Source organism: Penaeus vannamei, chromosome 31, assembly GCF_042767895.1.
Source record: "Penaeus vannamei isolate JL-2024 chromosome 31, ASM4276789v1, whole genome shotgun sequence".
NCBI classification, from domain to species: Eukaryota; Metazoa; Arthropoda; class Malacostraca; order Decapoda; family Penaeidae; genus Penaeus; species Penaeus vannamei.
In genome coordinates this window covers 12,437,086-12,447,085 of record NC_091579.1, presented here as the reverse complement: position 1 = coordinate 12,447,085, position 10,000 = coordinate 12,437,086, and the positions used below count along the sequence as shown (strand labels likewise).

The 10,000-nt window shown below is 43.3% G+C and overlaps 2 protein-coding genes across 2 annotated transcripts in view; both read left to right on the top strand.

Moving 5' to 3' along the window:
* The window catches only part of LOC113814831 (uncharacterized), a 240,418-nt gene extending 239,872 nt beyond the window's left edge, over positions 1 to 546 (top strand). The window contains exon 4 of the mRNA XM_070143886.1: positions 1 to 546. This exon is cut by the window's left edge and continues 219 nt beyond it. The gene's annotated coding sequence lies outside the window, so the exon portion shown is untranslated.
* The window catches only part of wake (wide awake), a 536,842-nt gene that overhangs the window by 68,125 nt on the left and 458,717 nt on the right, over positions 1 to 10,000 (top strand). The gene's annotated exons all lie outside the window — the stretch shown is intronic.

Genomic DNA, 10,000 nt, shown 5'->3' with positions numbered 1-10,000 from the left:
GGTTAATGCAGCGTCAGACCGAAGAACACGATAAGCATTCATGTGCAGGCAGATGCATGTTCTTATTCTTTGGGAAGGGGGGGGGGGGGTGAGTAAAAGGACACGGCATGTGCGCGCGTGTGAGTGCGTGTGTGTGATTGTAAATGTGTGTGGGGAGGGGCGGCGTTGTGTTTGTGTGTAGATTTGTGTTTATATGTGTGTTTGTAAAAGTGTTTGTGTGTGTGTGTGTGGATTTGTGTTTGTGTTTGTATGTGTGTTTGTAAGTGTATGTATTTGTGTGTGTGTGTTTGTAAGTGTGTTTGTGTGTGTGGGTTTGTTTGTCTTTGTGTATAGTGCTGCTAACGATATTGACTCTTAACAGAGAAAGTAACAGGAGCAACAATAATGATAAGGATTACAGAAAAAACAGCGACATAATAACAAACTAGTAATAACAGCAAATGAGAGTCCCTGCAACTGAGACGCCGTTGCTCTTCTCACAGCCACTGCCTCCCCCTCCCCCCTACTCCCTTCCTCCTTCCTCGCTCCCTCCCCTTCCTCCCTCCCTCCCCTTCCTCCCATCCCCCTTCCCCAATTTCTCCTTTGCCATCTCTTCCCTCCCTCCCCTTCCTCCCTTCGCCCTGTCCTCCCATCCCCCCTTCCCCCATTTCTCCTTTGCCATCTCTTCCCTCCCTCCCTCCCTTCCCCCTCTTCATCCTTTGCCACCCCCCCCCCCAACGGCCCGCCAAAGGGATGGCACGAGGGCCCTTCGTCTTGGCGCAAGATTTAGTTTCCCTTTGGAGGCTGAGACGCCAAGGGAAGGCCAAGGAGGAGATGGGGGAGGGGGGAGAGGGGGTGGAGGAGGAGGAGTAGGAGGGAGTGGGGAAGGAAGAGGAGATGAGGAAAAGAGGGAAGAGTGGGAGGGGATGGGAAGATGGAAGAGAGGGAGGAAGTGGGTGGGGAGGAAAAAGGAAGGAGAGAGAGAGGAGGAGGAAGAAGAAGAAGGGATGTTTGTGGGTGGGGATGGTAAAGAGGGAGAGGGGGAGGGCGGGAGGAAGAGGAAGAGGAGGAGGAGTGGGAGGAGTGGTTAGGCGGGGGAAGGGGATGGGAGATAGTTGGAGGGAGTGGGGGAAAGGGGAGAAAAAAAGGAAAGGGAGAGAGAGGAGGAGGAGGTGGAAGAAGAGAGTGGGGGATGGGAAGGAAAAGGAGAGGGAGGAAGGAGATGAAAGGAGTGTAAGGGGAGAGGGAAGGAGCGAAGGATTGGAGAGGGGGACGGAGAAGAGAGGGAGAGAGGGAGGGGGACAAGAACTAATTAGGAACACCAAATTAATCTAAGGGATTATCATGGTTGTCTAGTTTGGAACAAAGGGGGGGGGGTGTTAAGTATAGGACGGTAGGAGGAGGGGTAGGAGAGGGGGGGAGGGGTGAAGGATTGGGTGGAGGGGAGGGGGAGGGGGAGGGGATAGAAGGATCGGGTGGGGGGAGGGGGGCGAGTATGTCTCCTTAAAGAGCTGTCTGAGTCCCAAGAAGGATCCCTAGGAGCGCAAGGGAAGAGAGAAGGATAAGAAGCAATAGATGAAGAGGAGAAAGAAGAGAAAGGGGAGGGGAGCGAAGGAGGGAAAAGGAAAAAAAAAAAAAAAAGAAAGAGAGAAAAAAAAACAGGAAAAAGAGGAAGAGGAGACCATAATAGGTGCAAAAAGCGGAGAGAAAAAGATAAGATACAAAGAAAGAAGGAAGGAAGGTCGGTTGAAAAGGAAGAGGAAGTGCGAGAGAAAACAGGAGCATGAGGAAGAAGAAGAATTGGAATAAACGGGAAGAGAGAGCGCTGCGGTTAGACGACAAAACGAGAGAAAAAAAAATAAAGTAACAAACAGGAATCAGGGAAAATAAGAGCGAATATAACAAACAAGAAAAAAGGAAATAAATGTCAAAAATAGATATCAACATTGTCTATAAAAAGATGGTAGCAAAAAACAACAACAAAAAACGCAATTACAAAATACATCAAAAATAGGAATATATCACAGACGAAATTTGAAAAAAAGAAAGAAAGAAAGAAAAAGGAAAAAAGTAAGAAAGAAAAAGGAAAAAAGTAAGAAAGAAAAAAAAAAGTAAGAAAGAAAAAGGAAAAAAAAGACGGAGTAATGATCTAACGAATGAATATACCACAGACAAAATATATAAAAAAAAGAAAAAAAAAACGTAAAGTTGAAGACGAAGCAAAGAAGAAAAATACGAACATTGAAACATTAATGAAGCTCGATCGTTATATCTTGAGTGAAGGGAGAAGACGATTAATTATTTTCAAACTATAACGCCATTCGTAATTAACTTAGACTGCTTTCCTTTTATAAAGCGTAATTAAGGCCTGAAGCATTTGATCAAGCAGCCAATTAGCTATTAAGTCTTCATTAGTTTCCCTTCAATGCCCATTTTCTTTGATTAAATGCAACCTGATTTTGATATTTGATTGAGTGGCCCTTTGTCTTTTTTCAATTTTTTATTTATTTATATTTTTCTTTTTTTTTCTATTTTCTATTTTTAGGTTGAAATTTCTCGATCGGTATTTTAGTCACAGAAAATTATTCGTTTTATTTATCTATTGTTTATTAAAGAAATATGTATATATTCTCACATCTTTTCCTTTTGACTCATCGTACCCTCTCCTGTAATAAAAAGAAAATAAATACCAAGCCAAGAAAAAAGAAGGAAAAAAAAGAGAAAAAATATACAAAAAGCGGGGAGAAAGGAAAAAAAAATAACGGAAGGCACAATTTAGTAAATTAATTTCGTTTCTCTATTGATTACAGTGCGTTAAAGTTGTAGATCTGACCGTTGCTCCGCTCTCGGTGGGGACGAGGGGAGGGGAGGGGGAAAGGGGAAGGGGAATGGGGGGAGGAGAGAGAGTAGAGAGAGGGATGGGAGGGGTGATGAAAGGGCGGGGGAAGAGGAATGAGGGGAGGTGAGAGTATAGAGAGGGATGGGAGGGGTGAATGAAGGGAGGGGGGAGGGGGAAAGAGGAAGGGGGGAGTAGAAAGAGGGATGGAGGGTGATGAAGGGGGGGGGGGAGAGTAGAAAGAGGGATGGGAGGGGTGATGAAGGGGGGGAGGGGAAAGAGGAAGGCGGGGAGAGTAGAAAGAGGAGGGAGGGGTGATGGAGGGGGGACGGAAGAGGATTTGGAAGAAGGGGAGAGTGAGGGAAGTGGATGGGGGAGGGGAAGGGGAAAGGAAGTAGAGGGAGCGGGAAAGGGGAAGGGGGAGAGGAGAGAGGAGAGAGAGGGATGGGAGGGGTATTGAAGGGGAGGGAGGGGGAAAGGGGAAGGGAAGGGGGGAGAGTAGAGAGAGGGATGGGAGGGATGATGAAGGGTGGGGGGGGCGGAAGAGGGTATGAAGAAGGGGAGGGGGAGGGAAGTGGAGGGGGAGGAGTTGGAAGTGGAGGGGGGAGGGGAGTAGGAAGTAGACGGGGGAGGGGGAGGGGATAGGAGACAGGGAAATGAAGGGGGAAGGGTGATGGAAATAGAGGAAGGGGAGAAGGAAGTGGGGGAGGGAGGGAGACAGGGAGGGAAAAGAAGCAATTTCAGAAGCTGTACAGATCTCCTCCCTGGCCAAGCTGCGTCCTGTACCGCTGCTGTACAACGGAGCGTCCTCGTGTACCTCACTTCCAATTAACGCCGAGGGAGCGTGTGTGATTGCCAGCCAGCTCTACAGAGACGCGACTCTACATTCGATTTAGAGCGCCGATGACACCCGCCTGCGCCCCGAAAGCGGAGGAGAGAGCGAACGAAACTGCAGCGGGTCAGGAACGCGAGCGGTTATTTGGACTCAGATATCCTTCGTCCGAGGTTCATACTCGTGTTGTTTTACATGCCTCGAACATACATCCTCTCCTGTAGAATGTTGCAGAATGCGTGTTGATGCGGTAGAGCAAAAAAAAAAAAAAAAAAAACTTCCTCTTTCTTCTAATGTAGAGTGTTGCAGAATGCGTGTTGATGCGGTAGAGCAAAAAAAAAAAGAAAAAAAAAAAAAACTTCCTCTTTCTTCTAATGTAGAGTGTTGCAGAATGCGTGTTGATGCGGTAGAGCAAAAAAAAAAAAAAAAAAAAACTTCCTCTTTCTTCTAATGTAGAGTGTTGCAGAATGCGTGTTGATGCGGTAGAGCAAAAAAAAAAAAAAAAAAAAAAAAAAAAAAAGGACTTCCTCTTTCCTTCTAATGTAGAGTGTTGCAGAATGCGTGTTGATGCGGTAGAGCAAAAAAAAAAAGGAAAAAAAAAAAAAAAAAAAAAAAAAACTTCCTCTTTCTTCTAATGTAGAGTGTTGCAGAATGCGTGTTGATGCGGTAGAGCAAAAAAAAAAAAGGACTTCCTCTTTCTTCTAATGTAGAGTGTTGCAGAATGCGTGTTGATGCGGTAGAGCAAAAAAAAAAAGGACTTCCTCTTTCTTCTAATGTAGAATGTTGCAGAATGCGTGTTGATGCGGTAGAGCAAAAAAAAAAAGGACTTCCTCTTTCTTCTAATGTAGAATGTTGCAGAATGCGTGTTGATGCGGTAGAGCAAAAAAAAAAAAACTTCCTCTTTCTTCTAATGTAGAGTGTTGCAGAATGCGTGTTGATGCGGTAGAGCAAAAAAAAAAAAGGACTTCCTCTTTCTTCTAATGTAGAGTGTTGCAGAATGCGTGTTGATGCGGTAGAGCAAAAAAAAAAAAAAAAAAAAAAAAAAACTTCCTATTTCCTCTCCTGTAGAATGTTGCAGAATGGGTGTTGATGCGGTAGAGCAAAAAAAAAAAAAAAAAAAAAAAAAACTTCCTATTTCCTCTCCTGTAGAATGTTGCAGAATGGGTGTTGATGCGGTAGAGCAAAAAAAAAAAAAAAAAAAAAAAAAAAAAAATTCCTATTTCCTCTCCCTTAAAATGTTTCAGAATGGGTGTTGGTGCGGTAGAGCAAAAAAAAAAAAAAAAAAAAAAAACTTCCTCTTTCTTCAAATGTGAATTGTTGCAAAATGCGTGTTGATGCGGTAGAGCAAAAAAAAAAAAAAAAAAAACTTCCTCTTTCTTCTAATGTAGAGTGTTGCAGAATGCGTGTTGATGCGGTAGAGCAAAAAAAAAAAAGGACTTCCTCTTTCTTCTAATGTAGAGTGTTGCAGAATGCGTGTTGATGCGGTAGAGCAAAAAAAAAAAAAAAAAAAAACTTCCTCTTTCTTCTAATGTAGAGTGTTGCAGAATGCGTGTTGATGCGGTAGAGCAAAAAAAAAAAGGACTTCCTCTTTCTTCTAATGTAGAATGTTGCAGAATGCGTGTTGATGCGGTAGAGCAAAAAAAAAAAAAAAAAAAAAAAAAAACTTCCTATTTCCTCTCCTGTAGAATGTTGCACAATGGGTGTTGATGCGGTAGAGCAAAAAAGAAGAAAAAAAAAAAAAACTTCCTATTTCCTCTCCTGTAGAATGTTGCAGAATGGGTGTTGATGCGGTAGAGCAAAAAAGAAGAAAAAAAAAAAAAACTTCCTATTTCCTCTCCTGTAGAATATTGCAGAATACGTGTTGATGCGGTAGAGCAAAAAAGAAGAAAAAAAAAAAAAACTTCCTCTTTCCTCTCCTGTAGAATGTTGCAGAATGCATGTTGATGCGCAAGAGCAGCATTCCGGATTCCATAATTGGGTGCACTGGCTGTCCTATCAAGTTGTAGGAATAGGTAATAGGAGCCGATAGTTCCGCCGTGGTCCTGTCTGTCGCTCGGTAATTGTGATGTTGATAGATGTAATTGCAGATGTTGGTTCCGGATTGCCGTGCTTGTCCGAGTCGCGTATCGGTGTCTAATCATGTGTTGCATGTGTAATAGATTTTCACTTGTAGCAAGATTGCATGATGCTGCAGTATTTAAGATGTATGTTATGCTTTTCTATTACCGGTATTTTTGTAGTATCTAGGATAGCGTTAAATGTATTTTTTTCTCTAAAATCTGTTACATGTATTATTACAGCATTTAAGATAGCTCTGTGTATTTATATCTTCTATATACCGTGTTATTTCACAAAAAAAACTTTTGACTCAAGAGCGAAAATTATAGCAGAAAATTATAACTCACTTTTTCTTATGAATTATATTTTCTTGATTCTAATTTTGTCTTTGTTTTTTTTATGAAGAGGTATCAGCCACGGAGATATTGCAGTTTAGCATGTTGGTCATACAGAATCAACTGAAAGTGAAATGTTAATGAAGGCTTTACAAGTTGAACAATATCCTAAAAAAGCTATTCAGTTCCATGTAATGAACCGTATTCTTTGTAACAAATGTTGAAAAAGTAGGAATGAAAAGTCGTATTCTCTTGTATTGTGAAGATATACATTTTCATTCATACCTTTTCTAGGAAATGTAACGATTTTTGTTTGTTAAGAGCGTCTAATATTTTCTACGTAGGGTGTTGGAGTTCACTAAGAGAGTGATATGTGCCTAAGGATATGCTAATGTTGGGGTATAGAAGTTGCGTAATGCTGTTTTGTTTTACTTTTTAACGGAATTCTGGACGCTTTCTCTCTCTCTCTCTCTCTCTCTCTCTCTCTCTCTCTCTCTCTCTCTCTCTCTCTCTCTCTCTCTCTCTCTCTTCTCTCTCTCTCTCTCTCTCTCTCTCTCTCTCTCTCTCTCTCTCTCTCTCTCTCTCTCTCTCTCTCTCTCTCTCTCTCTCTCTCTCTCTCTCTTCTCTCCTCTCTCTCTCTCTCTCTCTCTCTCTCTCTCCCCCCCTCACTTTCTCTTCCCTCTCCTCGTTCCCACCCCTTCTCTAATTCATCCCTCTGTCTCCTCTCTTCCCCTCCTCTCTGCCTTCCTATCAGTTGCCTCCTCCACTCTCTTCTTCCTCCATCCTTCTTTCCCGTCATCCTTCTTATCCTTGCTTCCTCTGTTTTTCCCCTTCCCTTTCTTCATCTTTCTCCCCTCCCTTTCTTCCTCTTCTCTTTTCTTTCTCTCCTATCACACTCTTATTCCCATTTTCTCCGTCTCTTTGCCTCCAGAGTAAAAGATAATTAACTTGCTTACTGAATATATGAATGAATAGATTAATAGCTAGATAGTACTAGAGACTAATAGATGAATAAGAGAACCAATAGATAAAGAAGGTAAATAGACAAACAGATATGAGTAAATGCATAAACAATCATTCAGACAAAGACAAACAAGTAAACAATAAAACAAATAAACAAGCAAAGGCAGATCAATAAAGGAAAAACAATTAAAGACAAACAAATGCAAACAAAGAAGCAAATGAACACAAACAAAGGAATAAAGATCAACAAGTAAAGACACAAACAAACAAAGTAAAAAAAAACAATGAACAAACAATTAATAACAAACAACATATTGCAAATAAGTAAAACAAAAAAAGTGGCAACCAAACAATAAACGACAAACGAATCAACAAACAAACGAACCAGCAGGACAGATAAACAACCGAATCATTGATGAGTCGCGCGATTAGGCCTGGCCAATCTGATCGAGTGAGTGGGCGTGTGTGATTGGCCGCCCTCTTTTGCCACTGCTCACGGGCGGAGTAATTCGATGAAGGTTGAGGCTGTAATATCTTTAAGGCGGAGGAATTTGTCTTCTTTGGTAGGCTGGTTTGGGTTGCAGGGATTTGTTTGTTTGTTTGTTTATTGGGGAGGGTGACTTTGTTTGTTTGTGTGTGTGGGTGTTGGGGGGGTGTGTGTGTGTGGATGTGTGTGTGTGTGGATGTGTGTGTGTGTGTGGATGTGTGTGTGTGTGGGTGTGTGGGTGTGGGTGTGGGTGTGTGTGTGTGTGGATGTGGATGTGTGTGTGTGTGTGTGTTGTTTTGTTGCTTTTTGTTTCAGTTCATCTCTCTTTTCTCTTTTCATCTCTTTGTTCTTCTTTGGATATGTTGTATTTATTGATGTTTTTGTTTGTTGTTTTTATCTCTCTGTTCTGTTTTAATTTCTGATTTTTTGTGAATGTTTTTTTTTTCTCACGTTCCATTTCTCCTACTCTGTTTAGATCTCTTTGTCGGCTTTTTTCTTCCCCATCTCTCCCTATCCTCTCCCCCTCCTTTTTATTTCTACCTTCTTCATTTCCTCTTTTCCATCACCTACCTTTTTCATCTTTCTTCCTATTCCATCTTTCTTCCCCCTCAAACTTAATTTTCTTTCCCAGTATTCTCTCTTCACCTCCTATCTCTCCTCCTCTTCCCCCTCTTCCCATTTTCATAATTTATCCCACTCCCTTCGTTTTCCCGTGATCTCTTCCTAACTCTCTTCCTTTGCTATCCTTCCTCTTCCTTTTCTTTTCCTCTTCTCTCCGCTTCCGTCATCCTTCATTCCATTCGCCCAACCATCCTCCATCTCTCCTCTTCCTTCTTTACTACACTCCCTCTTTCTCCCACTCTTCCTCCTTCACTACATTCTCCCTCTTTCTCCCTCTCTACCTCTTTCACTCCATTATTCCTCCCTTCTCCCTATCTTCCTCTTTCACTACATTCTCCCTCTCTTCTTTCTTCACTATATTATCCATCTTTCTTCTTCTCTTCCTTCTTCATTGCATTCTCCCTCTTCCCCCCACTCTTCATCGATTCGCCCAACCACCCTCCTCCCCCTCTCCCCTCCCTCTTTCCTACCTTCCGTCATGTCTCTCCCTCCTTCCCTCGGTCATCCTTGCTCCTTCTACCCTCCTGCTTTCTATTGCCTTCTTTCCTTCCTTCTCCCACCCCTCCCTCCCCCCACCTCCCTCACTCTTCATACCTTCTGTTCATCTTCCTTCTCTCACCTTCCCCTTTTCCACTCTTCCTTCCTCCCTCCCTCTTCCCTTTCATGCCTCTCCATCTCCCTCATCCTCCCTCCCTTTGTGCCTCCTGCTTTACTCCCTCATCCTCCTCATTCTCCTCCCATCCATCTCTTCCTCTTTCCCTTCGAACCCCCCCCTCTCCTATCTTCTTCCCTCCCTCCCTCCTTCCTTCCTCCTTCCCACCCTCCCTTCTCCTTCCCTTCACCCCACCTCCCTCCCTCTCTCCCATCTTCCCTCCCTCCCTCCTCCTTCCCTTCATCCCACCTCCCTCCCACCTCCTCCCTTCCTCCCATCGTCCTCCCTCCTCCTTCCCACCTTCCCCTCCTCCCTCTCTCCTTCCCTTCACCCCACCTCCCCCCTCCCACCTCCATGTAACTGCCACCCTCCCTCCTCCTTCCCATTCTCCCATCGTCCTCCCTCCTCCCTCCCCTCCATTCCTTCCTCCCATCTTCCTTCCTTCCTCACACCCTCCCATCTCTCTCTCTGTCTCTCTCTCTGTCTCTCTCTCTCTCTCTCTCTCTCTCTCTCTCTCTCTCTCTCTCTCTCTCTCTCTCTCTCTCTCTCTCTCTCCCTCCCTCACTCCCTCTCTCCCTCTCTCCCTCTCTCCCTCTCTCCCTCCCTCCCTTCTCCTCCCTTCTCCTCCCTTCCTCCCACCTTCCCCTCCTCCCTCCCTCCTCCATGTAATTGGTCCCATAGTTCAAAGGTGGAAGTAATGAACTCTAGAGTGGGAGAAAATTTCCTTTGCGATCATTGACTCCTCTGAGTGCTGGGGAAAGAGGGCGACATATGAGATGTTTAATCACATGAAATTCAGGGAGGTGTGTTTTTTTTTTTTTTTTTTTTTTTTTTTTTTTTTTTTGGGGGGGGGGGTTGTTTATGTTTGTGTAGGGGGGAATGCTTGTGTGTGTGTATTTATTTATGTGTGTGTGTGTAGGGGGGTGTTTATGCGTGTGTGTGTGTGTGTGTTTATGTGTGTGAGGGGACGATTGTATTTGTGTTGTCCGTGGTGTGTTTGCGTTTGTGTGTGTGTGCCTGTTTTTACCTATCTTCTTTTTTCTCTTTTCTCTTAGTGCGGCCAATATAGAGCACAAAAGGAGGGAGATAATGGATGGTTAATTGTATGTATATACGAATATATTTACGCAATATAGGAAAATAAAATGCAAAATACGTATTTACGAACACACGAATTTACACAATATACAAAAAAAGAAAAAAATACAAATACAAAACAAAATGAAAATGTAGAATT